Source organism: Phascolarctos cinereus, unplaced genomic scaffold, assembly GCF_003287225.1.
Source record: "Phascolarctos cinereus isolate Bilbo 61053 unplaced genomic scaffold, phaCin_HiC Scaffold_3;HRSCAF=262, whole genome shotgun sequence".
NCBI classification, from domain to species: Eukaryota; Metazoa; Chordata; class Mammalia; order Diprotodontia; family Phascolarctidae; genus Phascolarctos; species Phascolarctos cinereus.
Window position 1 is genome coordinate 229,124,470 of NW_027555736.1, and position 26,666 is coordinate 229,151,135.

General features: G+C 38.1%; 1 protein-coding gene and 1 pseudogene across 3 annotated transcripts in view; both read right to left on the reverse strand.

The window, feature by feature from the left end:
- Positions 1 to 26,666, reverse strand: part of LOC110208345 (prostaglandin reductase 2-like) — a 544,334-nt gene that overhangs the window by 232,624 nt on the left and 285,044 nt on the right. The window lies entirely within an intron of this gene.
- Positions 22,774 to 23,304, reverse strand: LOC110208264 (large ribosomal subunit protein eL20 pseudogene; annotated as a pseudogene).

The window sequence follows — 26,666 nt, forward strand, 5'->3', positions numbered from 1 at the left end:
CAGACCAACAGAAAGCTCACTATGTAGTTTGTGGCTCAGGGAGGCAAATCTGAGGATGTTCCTAAGAAAATACACACATTTCTGCCACCACTTCAAGCACATTCAATTCAATTTGATTCAGTACAATAAGTATTTATTAAGCTCCTGCTATATTCTAGGTGCTGTGTTAGGTATGAGAGATACAAAGACAAAAGCAAAGCAGATTCCGCTGTAAGGAAATGTGTACAATATATACACAGATATTGATTAATTGAGGACTGATTGAGTTAATCATTCAAGGCATCTCATCTCACTTTAAGTGATGAGGTGCCCTAGTACTTAACCAAGTGAAAATAATCGATTAATCTCAATCATAGATTTTGGTTTCAGTCAATCAGTCAATAATGGGCTTTAGACTAAGTGGGAAAAGCCTTTGGAACTGGAAGGACACCCAGGAATCACGTACAGCTGGGCTGAGGAAACCTAGTCATGTGTTGCCCGCAATCAGATTGTACACCGAACGGAGAGGTATGAAATAACTTATGACATAGGCCAGGCAGAGTAGAATTACTGACTCAGTTTATTCATCTGAGGGCACAGAATATATAGGGAAGATCTAGCCTAACTTCAAAGAGTCCTCCCCGTGAGATACTCCCCAGAACATCTGCTGAAGATGTGACAATCATGAATTTCCTCCTTATCAGGGTTCCTAGATGGGGCTGTAAATTCCAAGATTTTCCCAGGCACCTTGGTGCCACCTGCATAGAGGAGTGAATATGTAAATCTAAGGTTCAAAGAGAGAGAAGGAATGTCTCAGAGACCTCTTTATCAGGAAGGAATTGGGGAGCCGTACCGCTTAATCCATGAGCCCTTTTGGGTAAAAGCCTGGGCAGAGGTCAAACTCTACCTTGGATCTTAAACCCTTATCAGACTCTTAAGATCGGCCCTCAACAGTCATACTCTAGGATACATCTTTAAAATATCAAGCAAGTTGAGAACACATGTTACAGATAAGTAAATGTGGAATTATTTCAGAGATGGAACTGGGGGAAGGACACCAACACCTGGGGGATCAGTAAAGGTAGCTAGGCATCACAGTGGATGGAGTGCTACACTTGGAATTGAGAAGACCCAAGTTCTTTTTTTTTTTTTGGTCTAGGCAACAAGGTTAAATGACTTGCCCAGAATCACAGGGCTAGAAAGTGTTATGTGTCTGAGGCTGGATTTGAACTCAGGTCCTCCTGAATCCAGGACCAGTGCTCTGTCCACTGTGCCACCTAGCTGCTCCAAAGACCTGAGCTCAAATTTAGCCTCAGATACTTCTTAGCTATGTGACCCTGGGCAAGTCACTTCACCTCTTTTTAACCTCAGTTTCCTCATCCATAAAAAGGGGATAAAATAGCACCTACTTCCCAGGGTTGTTGTGAGGATCAAACAAAATCATATTTGTAAAGCACTTTGCAAACCTTACAGAGACATATGAATTCTAGCTATTATTATTATCATTATTATTATTATTATTATTAGGAAGTAGTACCTCATCAGGCTCTCTGAAGCTGATACATAGATTTGTAGAAAATAGATACGACAAAATCCCAAATTGGTAGACTATGGAGTAATCACATCTCATCCTATAACTACATCTCCCAGGTCAGTAAGGCTATGCATCTGGTGAGACTGAAGGAGGCTTAAAGTAGGATGAGGTGAACTCACACAGCAGATCAGGCCAGGCCATTTGACTGTTTCCAGGCTCCCTCCTGCATCACTAATCAAGTATTGCTTCCTACACACACACACACACATAAACACCCTCTCAAAGTGTTAAAAGCACAGGTTACGCCTCAGGTCTCTGGGCAAATGCCCAGTTCCCTCTGGACTAATTTGACCTTGGTTTGAAACAGAGGAAATGAATAAAGCTTTCTTTCTCAAACTCCATTGCGAGGGAACATTAAAGGCCTATTTCTTGGGCTACTCAGAGGATTAGAGGCAAATTTTAAAATTGGGACCCAGTGGATTAGCCATGTGTTTCAGTGAGTGATTTAAAATCATTACTCATCTCTTTCGCTTTTAAATCTTAAGTATTTGAAATGTACACAGGCTTGGCAGCTCCGACCAGAGCCAGCTGAGTGCAAAGATAACATGTAAAAGCCATCTGTTGTCATGCTTAATATTAGCGTTCTAACCTTCTCCAACACATTGAATTACATCAAGCTTAATGGGAAAGAAGAGAATGAAGACAACTGCAGTGCACTGGTTTCAAATGGCTGTTTGTACAGCCTGTGATGTGTATTAAAGGATCTCAAGAGACAGAAAGACTGAGAGAAGTGAAGAGGGTATACAAATGGAGAAATTTTGTTACTATCTTGTTAACATTTATATTTCTTTTAATACAAAAAAAACACACCTATAACTCTACCTGACAATCCAGTTTCTGATATATTCCTCTTTTCTGTTTCCTTTGTGTAACCCATGATTCAAAGGTCATTTGCATAACGCTATCCTCACTGGTGGAGATTGATTGCCCAATATTCCTCCAAGTCTGCCTAAGGAAAGGGGGGTTCATTGAGTGAGGGTAGACTTATGAAAATGGCCTTTGAGTCACTGGTTATATATTTGTAGTTTGAAATATCTGTATCAATTGATGATTATTATATTCACAAAAGAAATTTAAAAATTAAGTTCAATTTTTTTTAATAAACAAAAACCACTGGACTTGGCATCAGAAAAATCCATGTTTGAGTCTTGACTTCATTGCTTATATTTTTTAAATTTTTATTTATTTATTAGGCAATTGGGGTTAAGTGACTTGCCCAGGGTCACACAGCTAGTAAGTGTCAAGTGTTTGGTCTGAGGCCAGACTTGAACTCAGGGCCTTCTGACTTCAGGGCCAAGCTCTATCCACTGCACCACCTCGCTGCCCTGACTTCATTACTTATAGTCTGCAGAACCATAGGAACACTAAGAAATGGATCCAGCTAATGTTACTATTACTAAAACTTTTTATTGTATATGAAAATTATAAGTACAACCTGATTTGGCAGGATTCCTTTCCTAAGAAAAAGGAACTTTTACATAAATGGTGGTTTGTTGCTTGTTATTAGAGACAGCTAGGTGGCACAGTAATACAGCCCGAGGCCTGGAGTCAGGAAGACCTGAGTTCGAATCTGCCCTCAGATATTTACTAGTTGTGTATCCCTTAGCAAGTGATTTAACCTTCATCTGTCTCACTTGCCTCATTATAAAAGAACTATATAAACACTAGCTATTATTATTGTAATCCTCTCAGATGGCATATTAAGAGTTGATAGTTTTCTTTGAAGCATAGCCCATTGTAACCTCAGAAATGTGTATATCAGAAGTCCAACAGGTTTGTTTTGGTTTTTTCCTTGTTACTTGTGCAAAACTTTTTACTCCTACCCACTCTTAAGATAACAACAGCTTTTCTCAAGATATTTATTAGTGTCCAAACTGAGCAGACTGCCTCATTATTCAGCTGAAACTGTTCTCTCTGAAGTTATCAGTCATCTCTTACCTGCCAAATCTAATGGACTTTCCTCAGTCCTCACCCTTCTTCACCTCTCTGAAGCCGTTGATGACCCTCTTCTAGGTATTTCATCTTCTGTTGAAGTTTTTGTGATACTGCTCTCTCATGGTTCTCCTCCTACCTGTCTAATTGTTTTTCTCGGTCTCCCTTACAAGATTTTCATCAAGCACACAATCTGGGTGTCCTCTGAGGCTCTGTCCTAGGCCCTCTTCTCTTCTCCCTCCATTCCATTTCACTTGGTAATCTCATCATTCCAATGGATTCAATTATTATCTCTATGCTGATGATTTTCAGATTTATTTGTGGAATTCTAACTTCTGTCTTGTCCTTCAATATAACATCTTGAAGTGCCTATCAGCCATTTCAAATGGTGTCTCATAGGCATCTTAGACTGAACGTGCCTAAATCTGAATCTTTTCCCCCAATTCTCCCCTCTTCCTAACTTCCTAATTACTATCAAGGGTAACATTATCCTTCTAGTCACTCAGGAGAAACCTAGGTGTTAACTCTCACCCTCATATCCGATCAGTTGTCAAGCCTTGTCAATTTTATCTTCATAATATCTCTTGTATATACCCTCTACTCTACTCTGACATTGCCACCACCCTGGTGCAGGTTCTCATCGCCTCATACCTGCTGAAATAGCCTGCTGGTTGTTCTTCTTGCCTCAGATCTCTCCCTATTCCAGTCTATCCTTCACGCAAATGTCAAATTCAATCAATAAACATTTATTAAGCATCTATTACATCCAAACACCACGCCTAGAGCTGGAAGTATAAAAAGGCAAAAGATAGTTCCTGTCCTCAAGAAGCTTACAATCTAATGGAGGGGACAACATGCAAACAAATATACACAGGACAAATAGGAAATGATTAAAAGAGGAAAAGCACTGGAATTAAGAGGTTTCAGGGAAAGCTTCCTGTAGAAGATGAGATTTTAATTGGGAATTAAATAATTGAGAGACCTTTAGGTCAGTAGTTGGAGTGGAGGAGAGAACATGCCTGGAATATGCATGGGAGACAACCAGGGAAAATGCCTGGAGCCAAGAGATGGAACCAGGAGGCCAGTGTCACTAGAACAAAGTGTAGGCATTGGTGAGTAAGGTGTAAGAAGACTGGAAAGGTAGGAGGTTATGAAGGGTTTTGAATGTCAAACAGAGCATTTGGTATTTGCTCCTGGAGGCAACAGAAAGCCACCGGAGTTTATTGAGGAAGGGGTGATACGATTGAACCTGTATTTTAGGAGAATCACTTTAGTAGCTGAATGGAGAATGGATTGGAATAGGAAGGAGACTTGGGGCAGGCAGATCCACCCGCAGGCTATGACAATAATCAAAGTGTGAGGTGATCATAGCCCACACTAGAGAGGTGTCAGAGGAGGGAAGGGGGAGTATTGGAGAAATCCAGGATGATTTGTAGGTCAGGAGCCTGAGGGTTTGGGAGGATGGTGTCATAACTCTACAATAATTGGTAAGGTAGGAGGTAGGAATGGTTTGAGGGAAAATATGGTGATTTATGTTTTGGCTATATTGAGTTAAAGATGCCTACTAGATATCCAGTTTGAGATATCTGAAAGGCAGTTAAAAATGTGAGATTGAAGACGAGCAGAGAGAATGAGACAGGATAGATAGATTTGAGAATCATCAGCATAGAGATGATCATTAAATTAATGGGAGCTGATGAGATCTCCAAGTGAAGCAGTACATAGAAAGGGAGGGCCTGAGTGCAGAACCCTGAGAGACATCTACAGCGATCTTCTTAAACTACAAGTCTGATCCCCTACTCAGACCTTCCCTCCTCATTCAATCAATTGTAGTGGCTCTTATTGAATCTAGGATCAAATATAAAATACTCTGGCATTTAAAGCCTTTCATAACCTGGTCCTCTCCTAACTTTTCAGGCTTCTTACACCTTACAGCTCCCTTCTTCCACTGCCATACTACTGTGTGATCCAGTGATTCTGGGTCCTCATACTAGTTACATCATCTTCTGGTTGGACATTTTCATTTGCTATCCTCTATGCCTGGAACTATCTCCCTCCGCATCTCCTCCTCCTGGCTTCCCTGCTAAAGTCTTACCTCTCCAAGAAGTCTTTCCCAATCTCCCCTTAATGCTAATGCCTTCCTTCCAATGATTATCTCCAATTTACCTTGTATATATCTTGTTTGTACATAGTTGTTTCCTCCATTAGAGTGTGAGCTTCTTGAGAGCAGGAATTGTCTTTCTTTGCATCCTCAGTGCTTGGTACAGTGCCTAGCACATAGTATGTGTTAATAAATTCTAGCTGGCTGACTGATCACCCAACTTAGATAACCCAGTGTCAATGACACTGTGTTAGCTTTAGGTTAATCATGAGAATTAACTCATCATAGATTTCCCCTGAAAAGGTCTTGTGTATGTTCCAGACTTCCTCAAAAAAACAGCTATGAAAGTTGGGCCTAATTGCACATACCTGTACTCCCCTACTACTGGGGAGGCTTGGGCTGCTTCACCTCTTGAGCTCCCAAGTTCTGAGCTGCAGTAGAACTAAAGACAATTGAGTGTCTGTACTATGTCTGGCACCAATATGGTGAGCTCCCAGAATCAGGAGGTCATCAGGCTGGCTAAGGAGGGGTGAATTGGCTAAGCTGGGAAATAGAGCAGGTCAAAACTTCAGTGCTAAAGCTTCAGTGATGATCAGTGATGAGATAAGGCTTGTGAGTGGCAATGGCGCTTTCAGTCTAAGCAAGATAGGGAGCTGTTGTTCAGTCATTTTTCAGTTGTGTTTGACTCTTCATGACCTTATCTGGGGTTTTCTCAGCAAAGATACCGGAGTACTTTGCCATTTCCTTCTCCAGCTCATTTACCAGATGAGGAAACTGAGGCAAACAGGGTTAAGTGACTTGCCCAGGATCACTTAGCTAGCAAGTGTCTGAGGCCAGATTCGACCTCATGAAAATGAATCTTCTTGACTCAGGCCCACCACTCTATCCACTGCCCACCTATCTGCCATTTCAAATGGTGTCTCATAGGCATCTTAGACTGAACATGCCTAAATCTGAATCTTTCCCCCCAATCCTCCCCTCTTCCTAACTTCCTAATTACTATCAAGGGTAACATTATCCTTCTAGTCACCCAGGAGAAACCTAGGTGTTAACTCTCACCCTCATATCCGATCAGTTGTCAAGCCTTGTCAATTTTATCTTCATAATATCTCTTGTATATACCCTCTACTCTACTCTGACCTGGTCCTCAAAAAACAAACATAAGCAAACCAATGGTGATTGCAAAGAAGACTGTCCATGAGTCAGATATGTATGCCCTGGCCAATTAGCTCTCCTAAAACTTCAAGAATAGGAAGTCATGTCAACAGCAGAGTTTTGTTGTTGCTGTTGTTGTTTTCTATATAAGCAGGAACAATCCACACTCAAATTGTATTGTTATCCTCTAATCCTCTCATATATACTGATGTTAGCTTACAGAAGGCTAGTGGAGAAATAAAAACTCTATAAGTCTAGAGGAACGTGCCCTTTATCTGGAAGTATCTAAGGGGTCCGTGGCAACATTTATATTCCCTGTATTAACTCTTCATTAGATATCCAGCTGGCTATAATTTAGATACTCCTATCAACCCCTACCTTGAATATATATGTGTCTGTCTGTGTGTGGTATGAGTTGGATTTTATTTTGGTTTTTCCTTTTAGTAGTGCAGAAGTAATGTTTATGTCATAACTATTCATTTAGAGAGCAGTTGCTGCTAAATGTTGGGGAACGAGTGGAAGAACCTCATCAGTTCTCCAACCCTTGGAATGGTTTCATAAACCTTGGTGAGTATGGACCCTATAATAGATTGGATTATTTATTGACTAAGGATAAGTTGAGCAGCTAGGTGGCTCAGTGGATAGAGTTCTGGGCCTGGTTCAAATCTGGCCTCAGATACTTACTGGCTGTGTGACCCTGGGCAAGTCACTTAACCCTGTTACCTCAGTTTTCACATCTGTAAAATGAGCTGTAGAAGGAAATGACAAACCTCTCTAGTATATTTGCCAAGAAAACCCCAAATGGCGTCAACCAAGAGTCAGATACGATTGAAAATGACTGAACAACTGATGGAGAAATTTCACTGAGATTGGCTGCAACAACCCTCAAAGATTATCTGCTAAATTGTAGAGGGGTTGAAATCTGCAGAGATAGAGAAAGTATTTACACTGAAATCACAGAGACTTGAAGCAAAATATAAGAATCAGGATTGTTAGAATCAGAGAGAATTCTATTCAAATTCCATCTCTGCTATTTACTAGCTATGTGTTCTTGGGTAAATCACTTCAACTCTCTGTGCCTCTGTTTTCTTTTCTATAAATTATAAATGAGGAGGTCAGACTAAATGGTAATGTCCAGATGTCTTTACAATGTATTATAAGGGCAGATGATAGAGTTAGGAGTCTGGCGGGCATAGACACAGGACCAGTGGTGTGCTGGGAAATGTTTAACAACAAAAGTATGAATTACATACTTTGAAGTTTAATCTGCATTACTAATATTTCCTCCACCAATTTCTTAAGTCTATAATTCAACAAAACAATAAATCAAGCTTTTATTTGTATTATTTGCTGATTTCTGAAGTGTAAATGCTCATACTGAAAATTTAACAATCTTCTCTACCCAACCTAACTTCAGAACGCTCATGGCAGATTGTACGCTTTGATGGTCCTCTATCACACCAGAAGTAACAGAGTTGGTGCCTCCTGTCTCATCTAAGAGACTAAAGAATAAAGCAGCCCAAGGAGTATTTAGAGGACTGAGGGAGGAGTGAAATAAAGGCAAAGAGGCAAGGGAGAAGCTCTTAAAGTGTGATTTGGGGATCACAAGACATTCAAGTCCAGCTCATGGTCTTGTCTCTTAGGTAAGAATATTCATACTAGAGTTATGTATTCAAGGTCACTTCCAGCACAAATGAATAATTTAGTGATAGGTTCCTCTTCCAAATCCAGTTCATCTTTCCATTCCATTCTAGTGAGGTCAGGCAATACTTGGGATACTATGTTCAATTAGGGGCACTACATTTTAGGAGAAACATCGGCAGGCTAGAGTGTATCCAGTGATCGGTCTGCTGAGAGGATTCAAAACCACGTCATATGAAAATCCACTTGAGACGCCAGAATGTATAACCCAGAGAAGACAAGACTTAGGGACTGCACATCAGCTCACATATTTTGCTTGTTCCCAGGAAGCAGAACTGGGATCAATGAGTGGAAATCGTGGGAAACCTGACTTCAGCTTTATATAAGGAAGAGCTTCCTAACCAGAGCTGCCTCAAAATGTAGTGATTTCTTTCCAAAGGTAATTGGCTCATTGCTTTGAGACATCTTCAAGGAGAAGCCAAGACTACCTGTCTGAGATGTTATGAAGGGGATTAATCAGTTAGACCAGCCAAGATCCTTCTATCTAAGAGGGTCCCTTCCCTATTCCAGTTGCTAAATGTCACACCCAGCTTACCAAGATGTCTGCCTTTTTAAAAGGATATATAAGGGGCAGCTAGGTGGTGTAGCACCAGCTCTGAAGTCCGGAGAACCTGAGTTCAAATCCAGCCTCAGACAAAACACTTAACACTTACTAACTGTGTGACCCTGGGCAAGTCACTTAATTGCCTAAAAAAAAGGGGGGGGGGAACACAAATCTGTAAGAAATAGGTATTTCTCTCTTGTATTTAATAGCTAATTATTGTATTAGGATCAAGGTTTTTCCCCTATTCTACTTCCTTATCCAGATATCAACCAGAGAGGGAAATCACTCAAAGATTTATCCAGGCCAGGATCTAATCATACAGTAAAAGAAATTCAAAGTTTGGGTTAATGGATGTATTCCTGCTCGTTGTGTTTGCTCCCACAGGTCCGGGGAAGTGTCGATTCTTCCTTTTGTCAGATAGATGATATGGAGATTGATGTCTCTTTGACCAAGATTTGATGATCCTAGTCAAGTACCCCAAGACCCTTACTGTAATATGGCCCAGGCTTTCATTGTAATATCCATTTTCTCATTAATGGTTAACCAATCAAAGTTGATTGCCACACCTCAGGAACTCCTGCTCTTCCAAGGGCATATAAACTGTAAGCTCACCACCATTAGGGGTCTTTGGTCTAAGAGAGATTGCCAAATGATCATCATTTTTTTAATAAATGTGCTGGCCTTATTAATAAAATAATTAAATTACCCAGAAACCATGTCAATTAGAATTTTTTAATCATCACAAATCAAAGAAGCTTTAGAACTAGAAGAAATCTTGGACATCATGTAGAAAACTGAAGACCACAGATGTTAAGTAACTCAATCAAGGTTATGACAAAATTAATGGCAAAGCCAATGCTAGAATCTAATTCTACTGATTCCTAAACTAATGCTCTTTCCATTACACTATGATATATCTAAAGAGGTCCCAGTGATTATATTGAAAAGCAACATAGTGTAGTGGTTCTAGTGTTGGACTTGAAGTCATGAAGAACTGGGTTTGAATCTTCTCTGACACATTTTTTTTTTGGTGAGGCATTAAGAGTTAAGTGACTTGCTCAGAGTCACATAGCTAAGTGGAGTGTTGTGTCTGACGCCGGATTTGAACTTAGGTCCCCCTAACTCCAGGGCCGGTGTTCTATCTACTGCACCATCTAGCTGCCCCTCTCTGACACATTTTCTGAGTGACATGGTAAAGTCACTTAACATCTCCAAGTCTCGAATTTTTTCATCTGTAGAATGGGAACAAGAGCCTTTGAATAGGCGGTTCTGTTATAATGAGACACCACTCTGTGAAAAATCGAACAATAAAAATCATAGAACTATTAGGGAAAATGGGATAGGGAAACAATGCTCAAAAACTTTGTCAGTGATTAAAAAAAAAGATGGGAAACTATTAAAAATGGTAGCATAGTTTTATATAGGTTAAATGGTTAAGAAATAAATAAATACTACAACACTGCTTGTATCAGTGGCCTGGGGCTCCTGCTTGGCTTGGGTCTGGGCAGCAAGAACATATTTGGTCAGCTGAAACAGCCTCCAGGGAGAAGCTATGGTGGAAGGGTGGGGGTGATGGAGACTAGCCCTTCTCTACTCTCAGCTCTTCCTACACCAGAAGATATACAATATAAATATGGCACTTTGCCTTGATGGAGATCTGAAGTTTTTCTGTGGAAGTTGACCTTGGAAGGGTTGGAGCTTGTGAGTGAGTAATTGTGAAATGTTGCAGCTTTCTGCAGTCTTGGAGAAGCAAACTCAAAATTCAAGTTATGCTCAAAGTATTACCTCATTATATCAATCACAGTGGGACAATTTTGCATTTTCAAAACACATGTTATAGCAGAACTGACTGTAGAATTTACCTCCTAGACTTGTTGGGATTGCAAAGTGCTTTGCAACCTTGAACCAATCCGTAAACTTTGTTAAGTGCTTACTGTGTGCTAGGCACTGGGGATACAAATATTAGAGAGAAATGGTCCCTGCTCTCGGAGTTTATATTGTACTAATAATACTATGTACATGTCAGCTATTGTAATGGTAATACAGTCTTCCTCCAACCTACAAATCTAAATGGTAGATATACCTTCCACATTTTGTGCCCAGGCTGATGCTGTAGAACTAACATATAGAACTAGCAAAAAGATTGTGAAAGAACCCCTTCCACATTGGGGGTTAATTTTGCCTTCAGATAATTTAACTCCAACAAATTTTTGTGGGAATCAAATGGAAATTAGCAATTTGTGTAGCATGATTGAAGAGACTGCAGACTCCCCTAATATTTATAAACCTGGAAGTGAAGAAAGATAAGCCAAGAGAAAACAGGCTAGAAAGTTACTATTTACCACATTAAGGTATGATCCATTTATTCATGACTTTTAATGATTTTTTAAAAGCATAAAATATTATTGTAGTTTATGAAAAGCTATAGATGTGGTTGTGTGATTTAAAGAAAATTATTCTTGTTATTCACATGGTCTATTGTGTTTGTAGTTTTCCTAATATTAAATCCACCTTGTATAAATCCAACCTTATTATAGTGTATAATCTTTTTAATACTTTGCTGTAGATGATTTTAGATGATATTTCATTCAATATTTTTACACAGATATTCATTAGGGATCTTAGTCTATAGTTTTCTTTAATTCCCAATTTAGGTATTAGGACCATATTTGTTTGTCTCAGAGAACTGCTTTGGTAAGATGACTTCCTTTTCTATTTTTTCAAATAATTTATGTAATATTGTAATTAATTATTTTCTGAAAGTTTGCTAGAATTCACTTGTAAATCCATCTGGTCCTATTTTATTTTGTTTTTTCCTCAGAAAATCCATTTATGGCTTGCTCAAATTATTTTTTCTGGTATTGGGTTATTTAAATTCTCTATTTCTTGTTCTGTTAACCTGGGTATTACATAATTTTTTAAACATTCATCCATTTCGTATAAGTCATCAGTTTTGTTTGTATGTAATTAGGCAAAATGGTTCTAATAACTTTTAAAAAACTTCCTCTAGCTAGCTGGTACAGTGGATAGAGAGTGCTATGCTCAGAGTCAAGAAGACCTGATTTCAAATCTACTAACTCTATGACCTTGGGCAAGTCACTTAACCTTTTTCTACCTCAGTTTCCTTAAATATAAAATGGAGATAATAATAGTACCTACCTTATACTATTGTTGTGAGTATGAAATGAGATGATATTTGTAGCATGGTGCTTGATATACATAGTAGGCACTTAAGAAATGCTTGTTTTCTCCCCTACTTCCATCTTTATTATGTATCCTTTTATTTTTGATATCAGCAACTTGTTTTTTCTACTTTTACATTATTACTTAACAGGTATTTCTTTTAAAAAACTAGATCCTACTTTTATCTATAAATTCATTTTTGTTTTCAATTTTATATATTTGTTAATTTTCAGAATTTCTGTTTTTGTGTTTAGATGGTAATTTTGCTTCAATTTTTTTAGGATGTTTCTGTTGTTGTATGCCCAATTTATTGATCTGTTCTTCTCTTTACTGATAAAAATGTTTAGAGCTATAAATTTTTTCCTAAGGACTGATTTTAGGTGCATCTCAAAAGTTCTGGTATGTTTTCTCATGGTTGTCATTTTCCTTAAGAAATTATCTATTGTTTCTAGGATTTATTCTTTGACACACCAATTCTCTAGAGTTAAATTATGTGATATCTATTTAAGTTTGAATACTTTTTTTCAGATTGTTTTTTATGAATAAAATGAGGGGCTAGAACAAATTATGCTACAGCTGAACTCAGAAAACCAGAGGTGGCAATCATGATCTCAGATAACACTAGAGTAACTATGGAAAAGATAAAAAGAGATAAGCAGGGAAATTACATTGTGCTAAAAAGGAACCAGAAATGATGAATTAATATCAACATTTAATATATGCATTTAATAACATAGGATCTGAATACTTAAGAAAAAGTTAATCAAATTAAAGAAGAAAAAAATAGTAAAATTATAATAATGAGGTACTTTAGTGGATCCCTTTCAGACCTTGACAAATATAACTAAAAGGTAAACCAGAAAGAAGCTAAGAAGCTAAATAGAACTTTAGAAAAATTAGAGATGACTAATTTCTGGTGGTTTTCAAATGGGCACAGAAAGGAATTTACATACCATGAAGTTTTTTGGGCACCTTTATAAAAACTGACCTTGTATTGCAGACAAAAATGTCATGCAAAAATGTAAAAAGACAGAAATATTAAACATATCACTTACTTATCATAATGAAATAAATATTATATCTGACAAAAATCCTTTAAAAAAGAATTTAAAAGTAATTGAAGACTAAATAACAATTATAAAGATTTGATTGGTCAAAGAACAAAATACAGAAACAATAGACAATTTAATCAAAGAAAATTATAATAATGAGACAACATATCAGAACTCTGAGGTGCAGTAAAAGTAGTTCCCAGGGAAAATTTTATGTCTTTTGATACTTCCCTCAACAAGAGAAAAAACAAAAAATGAATCAGGCATGCAAGTAAAAATGAAAAATGAACAACAAATTAAAAAATTCCAACTAAATAACAAAATAAAAATTATAAAAGAAATTAATAAAACTGAAATAAAACACCATTGAATTGACAAATAAAACTAGAAGCTATTTTTAAAAACTAATAAAAAGTTATCTAACCTAATTTTAAAAGAGAGAGGAAATCAAAATTATTCATATAAAAATGAAAAAGGAGAACTTACAAAAATTGAAGAGGAAATAAAGGAAATCACTAGTAACAATTTTGCCCGATTACATGCTAACAAAACAGATAACTTAGAGGAAATATGAATACTCACAAAATATAAAACGAGAAATGGGCTATTTAAATAGCCCAATATTGGAAAAATAAGTTGAACAAGTCATAAATGAACTCCAAAGGTGAGTGAAAACCTCTGGGATCAGATTCAAAAGTGAATTCAACAAAACCTTCAAACAATAATTAATTTAAATGCTTTCCAATATTCCAGTACAACTAATTCCAACCTTTTTTTTTTAATATAAATATCATCTGAATAAGCCTGAACTAAGTAAAGACAAAGCAGAGAGAGGAAAAAAAAAAACTATAGGCTAATATCCCTAATGAACACTGATGCAAAAATTTTAAATAAAAAATTAAAAGTCAGCTATAGCAACGTATTGGGAAGATTATACATTATGACCAAGTTGGGCTTATACAAGGAATGGATAGTTATTTCAACATAAGGAAGGCTATTGATATATCAAGTCATGTAAATAACATTAATAACAAAAATCATGTGATTATATAGATGGTAAAAAAAGCTTTTGACAAAATTGAACACTCATTTCTATGAAAAACTCTAGAGATCATAGGAACAAATTGACTTTTCCTTCATGTAGGAAATAGTGTTTATATAAACCCAAGAGCGAATATTATAGGTAATGGAGTAAAATTAGAGATCTTGCCAATAATATCAGAGATTTTAAAAAAAGTGTGCCCATTATTCATAGCACTATTTCACACAGTGCTAGAAATGCTAGCTGTAGCAATAATACAAGAAAAAGAAATTTATGGAATAAGCATAGGCAAAGAAAAAACAAAAGTATCACTTTTTTTTTTGGCTAGGCAATGGGGTTAAGTGACTTGCCCAGGGTCACACAGCTAACAGCTAGTAAGTGTTATGTGTCTGAGGCCACATTTGAACTCAGGTCCTTCTGAATCCAGGGCCAGTGCTCTATCCACTGCGCCACCTAGCTGCCCCAAAAGAATCACTTTTTGTAGATAATATGATAGTATACTTACAGAATCCTAGAGAGTCCATTAAAAATTTAATTGAAATAATTAATAACTTTAACAAACTTGTAGGACATAAGATAAATCCATATAAATCATTAGCATTCTTATATGTAACCAACAAAACCCAGTGAGAAGAGTTAGAAAGAAAAATTCTGTTCAAAATATTTACAGAAGCTATACAATTTTATGAAGTGTAACTTCTAAGATTTAGCCAGGGCCTATCTAAATCTTATATAACAACTCTTTGCAGAAAAAAAAAAAAGACCAACCTAAATAATTGGAGAAACATTAATTACTTGTGGGAAGGTCAAGCCCACATTACAAAAATAACAATACTACCTAAATTAATTTACTTATTCAATGCTATATCAAACTCCCAAAGGAATATTTTATAGAGATAGAAAAAATAACAAAATTCATATAGAGAAACAAAAAAAGTGGGAAGGATGGGAGTGTATCAGTGCCAAACCTCAAACAATACTATAAAACAGTAATCATTGCAATGATTTGGTACTGGTTAAAAAGAAGTTGATTGGTAGAACAGATTAAGTACACGACAGAAGCAAAGAAACACAGTAGCACATTATTTGATAAACTCAAAGACCTCTGTTGTTGGGGGAGGAACTCACTCTTTGAGAAAAACTTCTGGGAAAACTGGACAGCAGTTTGGCAGAAATTAGGTTTAGAACAACATTGCACACCATATGCCAAAATTAGTTCCAAATGTACGCGTGCCTTAGATATAAAACGTCACATCACAGACAAAGAAGAAGAGCAAGGAAGAATTATCTTTCAGATCTATGGATGTGAATAAAGTTCATGATTAAACAAACAATAGAAAGGATTGCATAAGATAAAATGGACAATTTCAATTATATAAAATGTGCAAGTTTTTATATAAATAAACATAATGTGGTAAAAAATTAGAAGTGAAACAGGCAAATGAGAAAGGATCTTTGAAACCCGTTTCTCTGATAAAAGTCTCATTTCTGAAATATATAAAGAATTTATTCAAATGTATAAGAACTAGAGTTATTCCTCTATAGATAAATGGTCAGAGGGTGTGGCCGGGCAGTTTTCAAAAGAAGAAATCCAAGCTATCAACAAACTCATGAAAAAATGTTCTATATCACTAATTATTGGATAAATGCAAATTAGAGAAATTTTGAAGTTCTGCATCATAAATATCAGACTGGTAAAGACGACAAAAGAGGAAAATGGACAAAAGCTGCAGAGGCTTTGGGAAAACTGGTACATGGTGTGCTTTCTTGGAGCTGTGAATTAATCCAGCCATTCTAGAAAGCAATTTGGATTACATCCAGAAAATTAATAAACTGTGCATACCCTTTGACTACTGGGCCTATAAACCCAAAGAAATCAAAAAAGGGGAAAAAAAACTATATGTATAAAAATATTTAAAGTAGCTAGATAATTAATAAAGTGATGCAAGGCCTTTCTGCAGTTTTAAGGAAAGAAATTCATGAGGCAATATGCACTGCTACAAGCATCACAGATGTCATACCATCATGTCATACTATATTCCCACAGTTATCTTGGTTCCTGAAGCTACTAGTTTGGCACAGGAACTCATTAGTTCTTCCCTCCAAAGTTACCTCTGAAAGGAGACCCAAAAAAATACTGAAGAAAATATCACCTTAACAAATAGCCTAACCCAAATGGCAAAAGAGGTCCAAAAAGCCAATGAGGAGAAGAATGCCCTAAAAAGCAAAATTCACCAAATGGAAAAGGAAATCCAAAAGCTTACTGAAGAAAATACTTCCTTAAAAATTAGAACAAAGTTACTTCTGTGACTGACAGCTCCTATTCCTCATGGCTTTGCAAACCTGGGAGCCCTTTTTTCCCTTCCTCTCTCTTACAAACACCATGTCTCCAGCATCTTAAGGAAAGGTCACTTGATTTCCTTTGGGATTGCTTGGGTGCCTTCAACTTTGGGCCTATGGAATCATAAGAATTACTTGGCTCCTTTCAGAGTAACTCGCTACATCGATTTTCTCCTATACTAACCAACTCACTTAGCCAGTCATTCAATCAATAGAGATTTATTAAGTGTCTACTATGTGCCAGGTACAGGGCTAAGTGCTGGGGATAGAAACAGAGGCAAAAGATAGTCCCCTGCCCTCAAGGAGATTACAATCTAATGGGAGAGACAAAATACAAACAAATGTATAAAATACTATTTATATATAAAATACCATAGAGACTCTCATCTACCCTAAGAACTACAATAACATTTAATATCTTGTAGATTGAGCAATCATACTGATCATTCAGATATCAATACATATAATATATATAATACCATAGAAACTGTCATCTACCCTAATAATTACAATAACATTTAATATCTTATAGATTGAACAATCATACTGATCATTCAGATCTCAACTTCTTTGCACCTTATTTTACAGTCTTCATCAGTTCTGTACTTGAATGAAAATTCATCACCTGGTATCATTCTCTGGTGATGAGTCTGAGCAGAGGTTGGTTCTTAGATAGCAAATACACAGTCGGTCAAGTGGACCTGTACTTGAAACTTTCACAGCTTGGTAGCATCTGCCAGAGCATACTGTCTACTAACACAGCCTTCGAGAAACCTCATTATCTTCCATCCCCCAGCAGAGAATCAGAGTAGAACTTTACAGTGGATGCATAACTTTAGTAATAGTATAAAAGGTAAGTCATTTGGGTATGTAAAGCCAGTTCTCAGAGAAGGTCTTAGTTACAAAGTTATTTAACTCTATTTAGTCTAAAAGTGAATGACCTAATGAGGAATGTATGTACTGAGCAGCCTAGTTATTGTTAAAATTATAGATACTTGTAGTAGCACATGCAAAAGCCCCTCAAGTCATGGCAACAAAGATGATGGCATAGCAACAACAGCTGCTACTGTACACATGAAAAAATAGAGCAGAGAAAAAGGCAATTATCTTGCGGGAGGAGTCCAGGTCATGAACGACTGAGGAGAAGAGGGGGTGGAAAGACGAGCAAGGTAAGAGCCTCAAAGAGAAGGTTGCGGGGGGGGGGCTTTAAAACAGGAGCATTCTTCCCCCTGTCTTTCTCTATCACTAAACTGTTCCATATTTTCTAAATAAATACTTTGATCCTATCAGGGAGAATGCAATGTTTGGAGAGCAGATGCCAGCATTATCTCATCATTCTCTATACCTGGGGAGCAGCAAAAGAGATGATCATTGAGGCAGTTAGGTGGTCTAGAGTGGATAGAGTGCTGAATTCAAATTCAGCCTCAGATACTTATTAGTTATGTGACTCTGGGCAAGTCACTTAACCTTTCTTTGCCTCAGTTTCCTCATCAATAAAGTGGGGATAATAAAATTACCTATCTCCCAGAGTTGTTGAGAGGATCAAAAGAGATAACATACATAAAGTGATTTGTAAATTTTAAAGTGCTATATAAATGAGAGCTATTATTATTATTATCATCAAAAGAAGCCTTCAGGGAACAGACTGTTTTTTAAGGTCAACCACTCACAAATGAAAAACTTGACATTTAATGTTGATGAGGGTAGGGAGGTTGGGCACATGAATGAAAATTATGAAAATTAGGGTAGTGGGCTTACTCTGTGGAAAAACAGTAACTTCTATGAATGTAGATCAGTCACTCATGGGTAACTTGGGATCATGGAATCTTAGATTTAGCATTAGAAGGGTCATCCAACTCAGTGGCATCACTCACCTTTTAAAAAATATTCCTTCCATCTTTTCCTTCCTTTCCCCACCAGAGTTGAAGGCCAGTGCTGAAAAGTCATCCTGCCATGTCATTGTTCTGCTCCATCAGCCTCTGATATGAAGTGGGACCCCAGGGATGGGTTGTGCCAGGAATATGAGTACCTCAGAAGAATAAACACATGTATAGATAATAGTTGACAATTACACAGCTCTCTTGTGATCACCATAATGAGAGCTTCAGTTCAGTCATTTTCAGTCGTATCCAACTCTTCATGACCCATTTTGGGTTTTCTTGGCACAGATACTAGAGTGATTTGTCATTTCTTCTCCGGCTTATTTTGTAGATGAGGAAACTGAGGAAAACAGGATTAAGTGACCTGCCCAGGGTCACACAGCTAGAAAGTGTCTGAGGCTCAATTTGAATGCACTGTGCCACCTAGCTGCCCCCATGCTAGCTAACACTTATCTATTATTAAAGCACTTTAAGGTTAACAAAGTCCTTGACATATCTCATCTTGTCTGATGATCACAACAACCTTGGGATATAGATGCTATTGTTGCACCCACTGTACAATTGAGGAAACGGAGATTAAGTGCCTTGTTCAAAGTCACAGAGCTAGCATCTAAGGCATCAGTCAAACTCAGGTCTTCCTGATTCCCAAGCCCGTATACTATACTTTCCACTATACCAAATTGCTTCTTCTGGTAGGCTGCCATCAACGAGAAGTCTCTGCTGGGTGGTACTCCATGCCAACAGTGCTCCAAGAAGCTCCACTATTGTCCACACCCTCCAACCACTGAAATTAAAGAGACGACAACTATATATAGGAGATAATAATCACTGACGTTTATAAAGCACTTTAAAGTTTGCAAAGCACCTCAAATACATTATTTCACTTGATCCTTATGCCAGCTCTGTGAGGCAGATACTGTAAGTATTATTCTCATGTTGCAGATGAAGAAACTAAGACTAAATAACATGCCCGGATGTTGGTGGGATTTTAATCCTTGTCCCTCTTGTCTCCCAGTTCAGCATTCTTTAACACCATGTGAAGCTGCTATTCCCTGTCAGAATTTATGGACTAATAGGATTTAGAGCTAGAAGGGACCTTGGGTGCTTATCTTGTCAATCCAGTCATTTCACTGATGAGGAAACTGAGATCCAGTGAAATAATGAGACCATAGAGATACAACTGAAAGGCACTTTCATGCTCATCCATCTCATTTTACAGAAAAGGAAATTGAAGACAAAAAGGTTGAGTGACTTGTCCAAGGTCATAAAGATTACAGAGGTATAATTTCAGACTAGGTATGTCTTTGGCTGTTAAAAACCAGGTAACGGGGAACCAAGATGGCAGAGTGAAAGCAGTGACTTGCTTGAGCTCTCCTCCAAACCCCTCCAAATACTCATAAAAAATGGCTCTAAACAAATTCTGAAGCAGCAGAACAAAAAGACAGAGTGAAACAAATTTCCAGCCCAAGACAACCTGGATGATTGATCAGAAAGGTGTATTGCACCGGGCTGGGAGCACAGCGCAGCGCAGCATGGGTGCGCAGGCCTCAGCAAACCTGGAGCAGGCCTCAGAGGACTGAATCGCGGGCAGCTGTGGAGGTTTCCAGACTCCTCAATCCACCAATGCCAAAGACAACTTAGAAGGTCAGTGGGAAAAGTCTGTTTCTGCAGTGCTGACACAGGAAGGCAGGGTTTCAGCTCCATTCCCCAGTAGCGTGGCCGTGGGTGGGGGCAGCTGCTTCCCGAGCTTTCGGCTCACAGACTGAGGGGGAATCCAGTGGCTAATCAGAGAGGGACTACAGGAATCTCTTTACCAGTGCTGAGGCAGGAATCTCTTGCTTTGCCCGTGTTTGGATCTGGGTCACAGTTCTGGGCGGTGGTGCTGGGGTGAGAAGGAACCCTGGCATGGTAGAGCTTGTAGTGGCTGTAGAGAGGAACCCCTCCTCACAGTTACAGGACAGAAAGGAGTACTTGTAGTCGCAGGCCAGGAAAGAGTAAACACCTTGCCCCTTATCATACCACCTTGGAAGAACTGAAAATTTACAGGTCCATACAAGTATCTCTGAAAGCAACTGTACAAACCCCCTGAAGCTTGGAACAGTACATTCTCCACATTGGAAGCAGATTCGTACCTTAACAAAGAGTTTAAAACTCAAGTAATTGGCTGGGATCATGAACAAACAAAGGTCCAAAAAAGGTCAGAAAATAGAATCTTTCTTTGGCAACAAAGAAGATCAAAACATACCACCAGAAGAAGACAACAAAGTCAAAGCTCCTACATCCAAAGCCTCCAAGAAAAATATGAATCAGTCCCAGGCCTTGGAAGAGCTCAAAAAGGAGTTCGAGAAACAAGTAAGAGAAGTAGAGGAAAAGCTAAGAAGAGAAATTAGAGTGATGCAAGAAAATCATGAAAAACAAGTCAACAGCTTGCTAAAGGAGACCCAAAAAAATAATGAAGAAAGTAACACCTTAAAAAATAGCCTAACCCAAATGGCAAAAGAGGTCCAAAAAGCCAATGAGGAGAAAAATGCCCTCAAAAGAAAAACTGGACAAATGGAAAAGGAAGTCCAAAAGATTACTGAAGAAAATACTTCCTTAAAAATTAGAATAGAGCAATTGGAAGCTAGTGACTTTATGAGAAATCAAGACACAGTAGAACAAATCCAAAAGAATGAAAAATTAGAAAACAATGTGAAATATCTCATTGGAAAAACAGATCCAGGAGAGAGAATTTAAAAATTATTGGACTATCTGAAAGCCATGATCAAAAAAAGAGCCTAGACATCATGTTTCAAGAAATTATCAAGGAAAACTGCCCTGATATAGTAGAACCAGAGGGCAAAATAGAAATTGATAGACTCCACCGATCTCCTCCTGAAAGAGATCCCCAAAGGAAAACTCCTAGGAATATTGTAGCCAAATTCCAGAGTTCCCAGGTCAAGGAGAAAATATTACAAGCTGCCAGAAGGAAATAGTTCAAGTACTGTGGAAACACAATCAGGATAACACAAGATTTAGCAGCTTCTACATTAAAGGACAGCAGGGCATGGAATATAATATTCCGAAGGGCAAAGGAGATAGGATTACAATCAAGAATCACTGACCCAGCAAAACTGAGTCTAATCCTTCAGGGGAAAAGACCAGAGCTGAATAGAAAATTTGACTCTCAAATACAGGACTCAAGTGGAACATGAAGAGGTAAACAGGAAAGAGAAATCATAAGAGACTTATTAAGATTGAACTGTTTACATTCCTGCATGGAAAGATGATATTATAACTCATGAGACCTTTGTCAGTATAGGGTAGTTGGAGGAAAAAAATTATATGTATGTATATGTAGATAGATAGATAGAGGGCACAGGGTGAGCTAAAGATTGAGGGGTCATATCTGGAGAATAAAATTAAGGGATGAGAGAGGATGATACTCAGAGAAGAAGAAAGGGAGAGGTAGAATGGGGTAAATTATCTCACACACAAAAAAACAGAAAAGAAAAGTCTCTTACAGTGGAAAGGGAAATGGGGGAAGGTGGGAGGGAATGAGGAATCTTATTCTCATAGGATTTGGCTTAAGGAGGGAATAACATACACATTCAATTGGGTATGGAAATCTGTCTTACCCTACAGGAAAATAGGGGAGAAGGGGACAAGAGAGCAGGGGATGATAGAGAGGAGGGCAGATTGGGAAAGTAATCAGAAGCAAATACTTCTGAGGAGGGACAGGGTCAAAAGAAAGAATAGAATAAATGGGAGGGCAGGATAGGATTAAGGGAAATAGAGTTAGTTTTTCACCACATGTCTACTACGGACGTGTTTTGCATAACTGCACATGTACAACCTATATTGAGTTGCTTGCCTTTTCAATGAGGGTGGGTGGGGAAGGAGGAAGAGAGAAAATTTGAAACCTAAAGTTTTAAAAACATGTTTAAAAAAATGTTTTCACATGCTACTGGGAAATAAGAAATACAGGAAATGGGGTACAGAAGTCTATCCTGCCCTACAGGAAAATAGAAGGGGAAGGGGATAAGAGAAGGGGAGAGAGATAGAAGAGAGGACAGATAGGGGAAGGGATATTCAGAATGCATGCCATCTTGGGGTGGGGGGAGGGGGGAGATGGGGTGAAAATTTGGAACTCAAAAACTTGTGGAAGTGAATGTTGAAAACTAAAAATAAATAAATTTATATTAAAAAAAAAACCCAGGTAACACAAAATTGACAGGAGCTTCTATTTTTTTTGGGGGGGGATAAAACAGATGCCTCCTTGTCTCTGCACTTAGAAGAACATGTTGGGCCTCTTGGTAGTAAAGCATGGTTTGTGCTGGCTACACAGAACTCTGTAGGGCAGAGGAAACTTGATTTTGGAAACATGAAACTGCTTGACTGCAGGCTGGTGGCACTTGCTGGCAGGAATTTCTTCCACTTCCGTGATCTGGATGGAGTGGGCCCACGCATGGTTACATGCTCCTGTATCTTGGTAGCACTGAGTGACGGCACCAGCACTGATCAGGTCCCTGTACTCACTGTACATGTTGTGGGTTCCACTCCCAGAATCGTAGCGCAGCCAGATGCCAAAGTTTGTCACCATAAGAGGGGACTTTTCAAAGACCTGTCCACAGTATACAATTTCTCCAGAAGACTTCTTCATCTTTTTCAGCTGGGAAACAAAGTACCAGAATCAGGACCTTGCTACAACATGATTAGGAGCAAAGATCTGCATCCGATAAAGAGGAGGCACTGGACTCTTGGGATTAGGCAGGCAGAGTCCAACTACCTTATATTCTCTCGGGGTGCCAGAGGCCTTCATGGTGCTGCCATCTCACTCCCCGCCTACCTGCAAGAGTGAGCTTCTATTTTTCCTTAAGCTATGTCTTATTGATTAAAGTTATCAAGGGACTTGGGCAAGACAGATGTCCAGTCTCATATCTGGTGCAATGAACACTCAGACCCTGAGGGTTCAAACAAACAGTACTCTTACTGAAAACATTCCATTTCCCTCAGGTAAAAGCAATTCCTAAGATATTAAAAGCAGCTCAGGAAGATATAGATAAAAGCCAATAATTAAGGAGTCTCTGGAGTCTCTAGAGGTCCCCTGCCAAAGCCCTAAAAACTGCTTTTATATTTTTCTTGCCCAAAGGATCTACAGTTGGGTTCTGGATCAATCTACCTAGGGGTAAAGTTAAGCCCACTGTCCAAGGTCACTGCCTCTTTGTTGTCAACTACCTTGTTTGTGAGGTTGTAGGAGTGTGAGGGGTTAACTCAGGCCTCCTCAATTCCACCAGCATCCTGGACCACAGCAACAGGACTCAGCATGATCCTAGCAATCTGTTTTACATTCCATTTCCCTGGTAAAGTCCTGGAGGGGGTGTGTTCTGAGTATGGAACTAGCTCATTGGCCCTCCCAATCAGGACATCACTGTTTCCTAAGCTATTTCTGTACAGAAGGTTGAGAAAACTTGCATCTGTATGCCAGGTCACTTCATCAAATGCCACACTACGTATAGAGACGGCAACACGTACAGACAAGTGTAATAAACACGAGTGACAATTCTTTTCTGTCTTTAACATTCTGTTGCTACTCCTGAGTATCCAAAAATACCAAACAGTTATAGCATGTTGTGATGATTCTTTCATAAAGTATTGAAGCATTTTGACTTTATCTCTAACAACAATGGACTATCACATGATAATATTTGGGAGATCTCTTATTATTCTTCCTAACCATGTCATTGGTTGCCTTAAGCAGAATGTTAGCTTTTGTATTGTAGACTTTCTTCTTTATGTATTTGAAAATACTAATGAGGACAACCTTCCTCCTTCCAACTATGCAAATATAATTAAAAGTTTGGAGAAACAAAATTATTGAAACTCACTTCATTAGCTTCACAATACAATATTCATTCTTCTACATGGCACATTTTACATGTAATAATGTATCTTTATTGACTCAGGAGAAATTAGAACTATTGCATTACTGCAATATGAGTGATTAAATGTGGTGGGGGGGGAAGAATGAGGATGAGCAAATGATCATGCAGAAAAATTGGCAAAAGAGCCAGTCATATTATCCCAATAGCATATATAGAAGGATAACAGATATGAAATGGAACAGATTCTCCAGCATCTCTAGAGAAATCTATTTTCATCATAATAATTGAACTACTAGTTTTGGACTCTATGACCATTGGAATCTCTCTTGCTGCTGGGTCACAGTAAATTTTTTTTCTGGTGCTACATTTCTCATAACATCCTTTACAATGCTTAGCATATGAAGTTCCTCATTTTTAATGTATTGCACTCTGTTCGTGGGCAGCTAGGTGGCGGAGTAGATTGAATGTCTGGCCTAGAGTTAGGAAGATCTGAATTTAAATCTGACCTCACCCACATACAAGCTGTGTGACCCTGGGCAAGTCACTTAACCCCATTTGCTTCAGTTTCCTCATCTACAAAATAAGCTGTAGAAGGAAATGGCAAACCACTCGAGCATCTTTGCCAAGAAAACCCCAAATGGGGTCATTAAGAGTTGGACACAACTGAACAATAACAAATCTATTCATGCCCACTATGTGTTTGTTCATTATCTTTTGGGTGACCTTCAGTTTTAATCATCAAAGATTGTGGTTTTCTATAATTTGAAGCCATACAACTTCAGCAAAAAAAAAAGTTTCATTTAAAAGTTTTGTTTCAGGGAGAAGTTTCAGGTCAGTAAAAGAACTATATAATTTTCCAAAGGCAGTATACCTCTCCTCTCCTCTTCCTAATTCAATTTTGGTCCTACTCTTTATTCTGGAAGCTAAGAGGTACAGTGGGTAGAATGCTGGGCCTGTAATAACAAAGACCTGAGTTCAAATCCTGCCACAGACATTAACCAGGTAGGGGACTCTGGGCAAGTCACTTTAACCTTTGTCTGCCTCAGTTTCCTCAGCTATAAAATGGGGATAATAATAACACCTACCTTACAGAGTGGTTATGAGAATCAAATTATATAATATTTATAAAGTGCTTATCATAGTTCCTGGTACCTAGTAGGCGCTTAATAAATGATTGTTCCCTTCCTTTTCCATTTGCAGCATCTAAGATATATGTACTGACGGTTGAACTCTATTTATTCACTTTCATACCCAAACCTGGACAAAAGACATTCTTTATTCATTTGGTTTTTCCCATGCTAGTGATTAGGCCAAATTGTTTTGAGTGATGACTGATTTAGGAAATGGTTGAGGGCTTGGTGTAATCGCTACAATATTATCCACAAACAGGAACATCTGGAAGACTTCATCATCTGTAGGGAATCCCTCTTCTATCTGACATCCTTCAATGATGATGGCAAACACTTTGGCCAAACATTTATTGCCTTGTTTTATGCCGCACTGGATACTAATCAGAGGGTAGTTAAACAAAGTTATTTTTGTTGTTACTTTTTTCAAGGAATTTTGTCTAATTTTGACACATACATGTCAAAACATCTTGTTGAATGAGCAGTCAAAACAGAATTTGTTCTACTGAAGCAAATGCTTTTTAATAATCAACATTAGCACAGAGGGATCTTGGGTTCTCTATACTTTTTAGTCAAAGATGTATTCTGCTATAGAATATAATTTACAAGAGCTTTATCTGTTGCCTTATTATGCCTTTATCAAGGATATCCTCAATGTATGTGTAGATTAATTTCATAAAATTTTTGTGGAGCTGAGAAAGTAGGTTGATCAGTTACCATCTGAGGAGGGGTAATAATGAGATCCAAAATTTCCCCCAAATCTTCAGTATTTCCCCCTTTTTAAGATACTTTGGCAATCCTTAGAGCATTCAAAATTATGTCCTCTATTTGCTTTGTCTATCCTAGCTGCTCTTCCAATCTTTATTTTCCTCAGTACCTTTTCTACATCCCTCCTCTCTTCCTAATTTCCCTGTTTCTGTGGAAAGCATCCTTCCAGTCCTCCAGGTTCACAGCCTCAGAGCTATCCTTAACTCTTTCCTCTCCCTTGTCCCTTACATCCAGTCAGTTTCCAAGTTGTATCAATTCTATGCATCTAATATTCGCCCTCTTCTCCTTACTTAAGTGGTCGGTACTCTAGTTCAGACCTTCAACTGTTTTTCAATAGTCTTATAGCCCTTGGTTCTTCTTTCTGCCAAGGAGAAATGCACACTGGAAAAATGAGGTTCTATTGG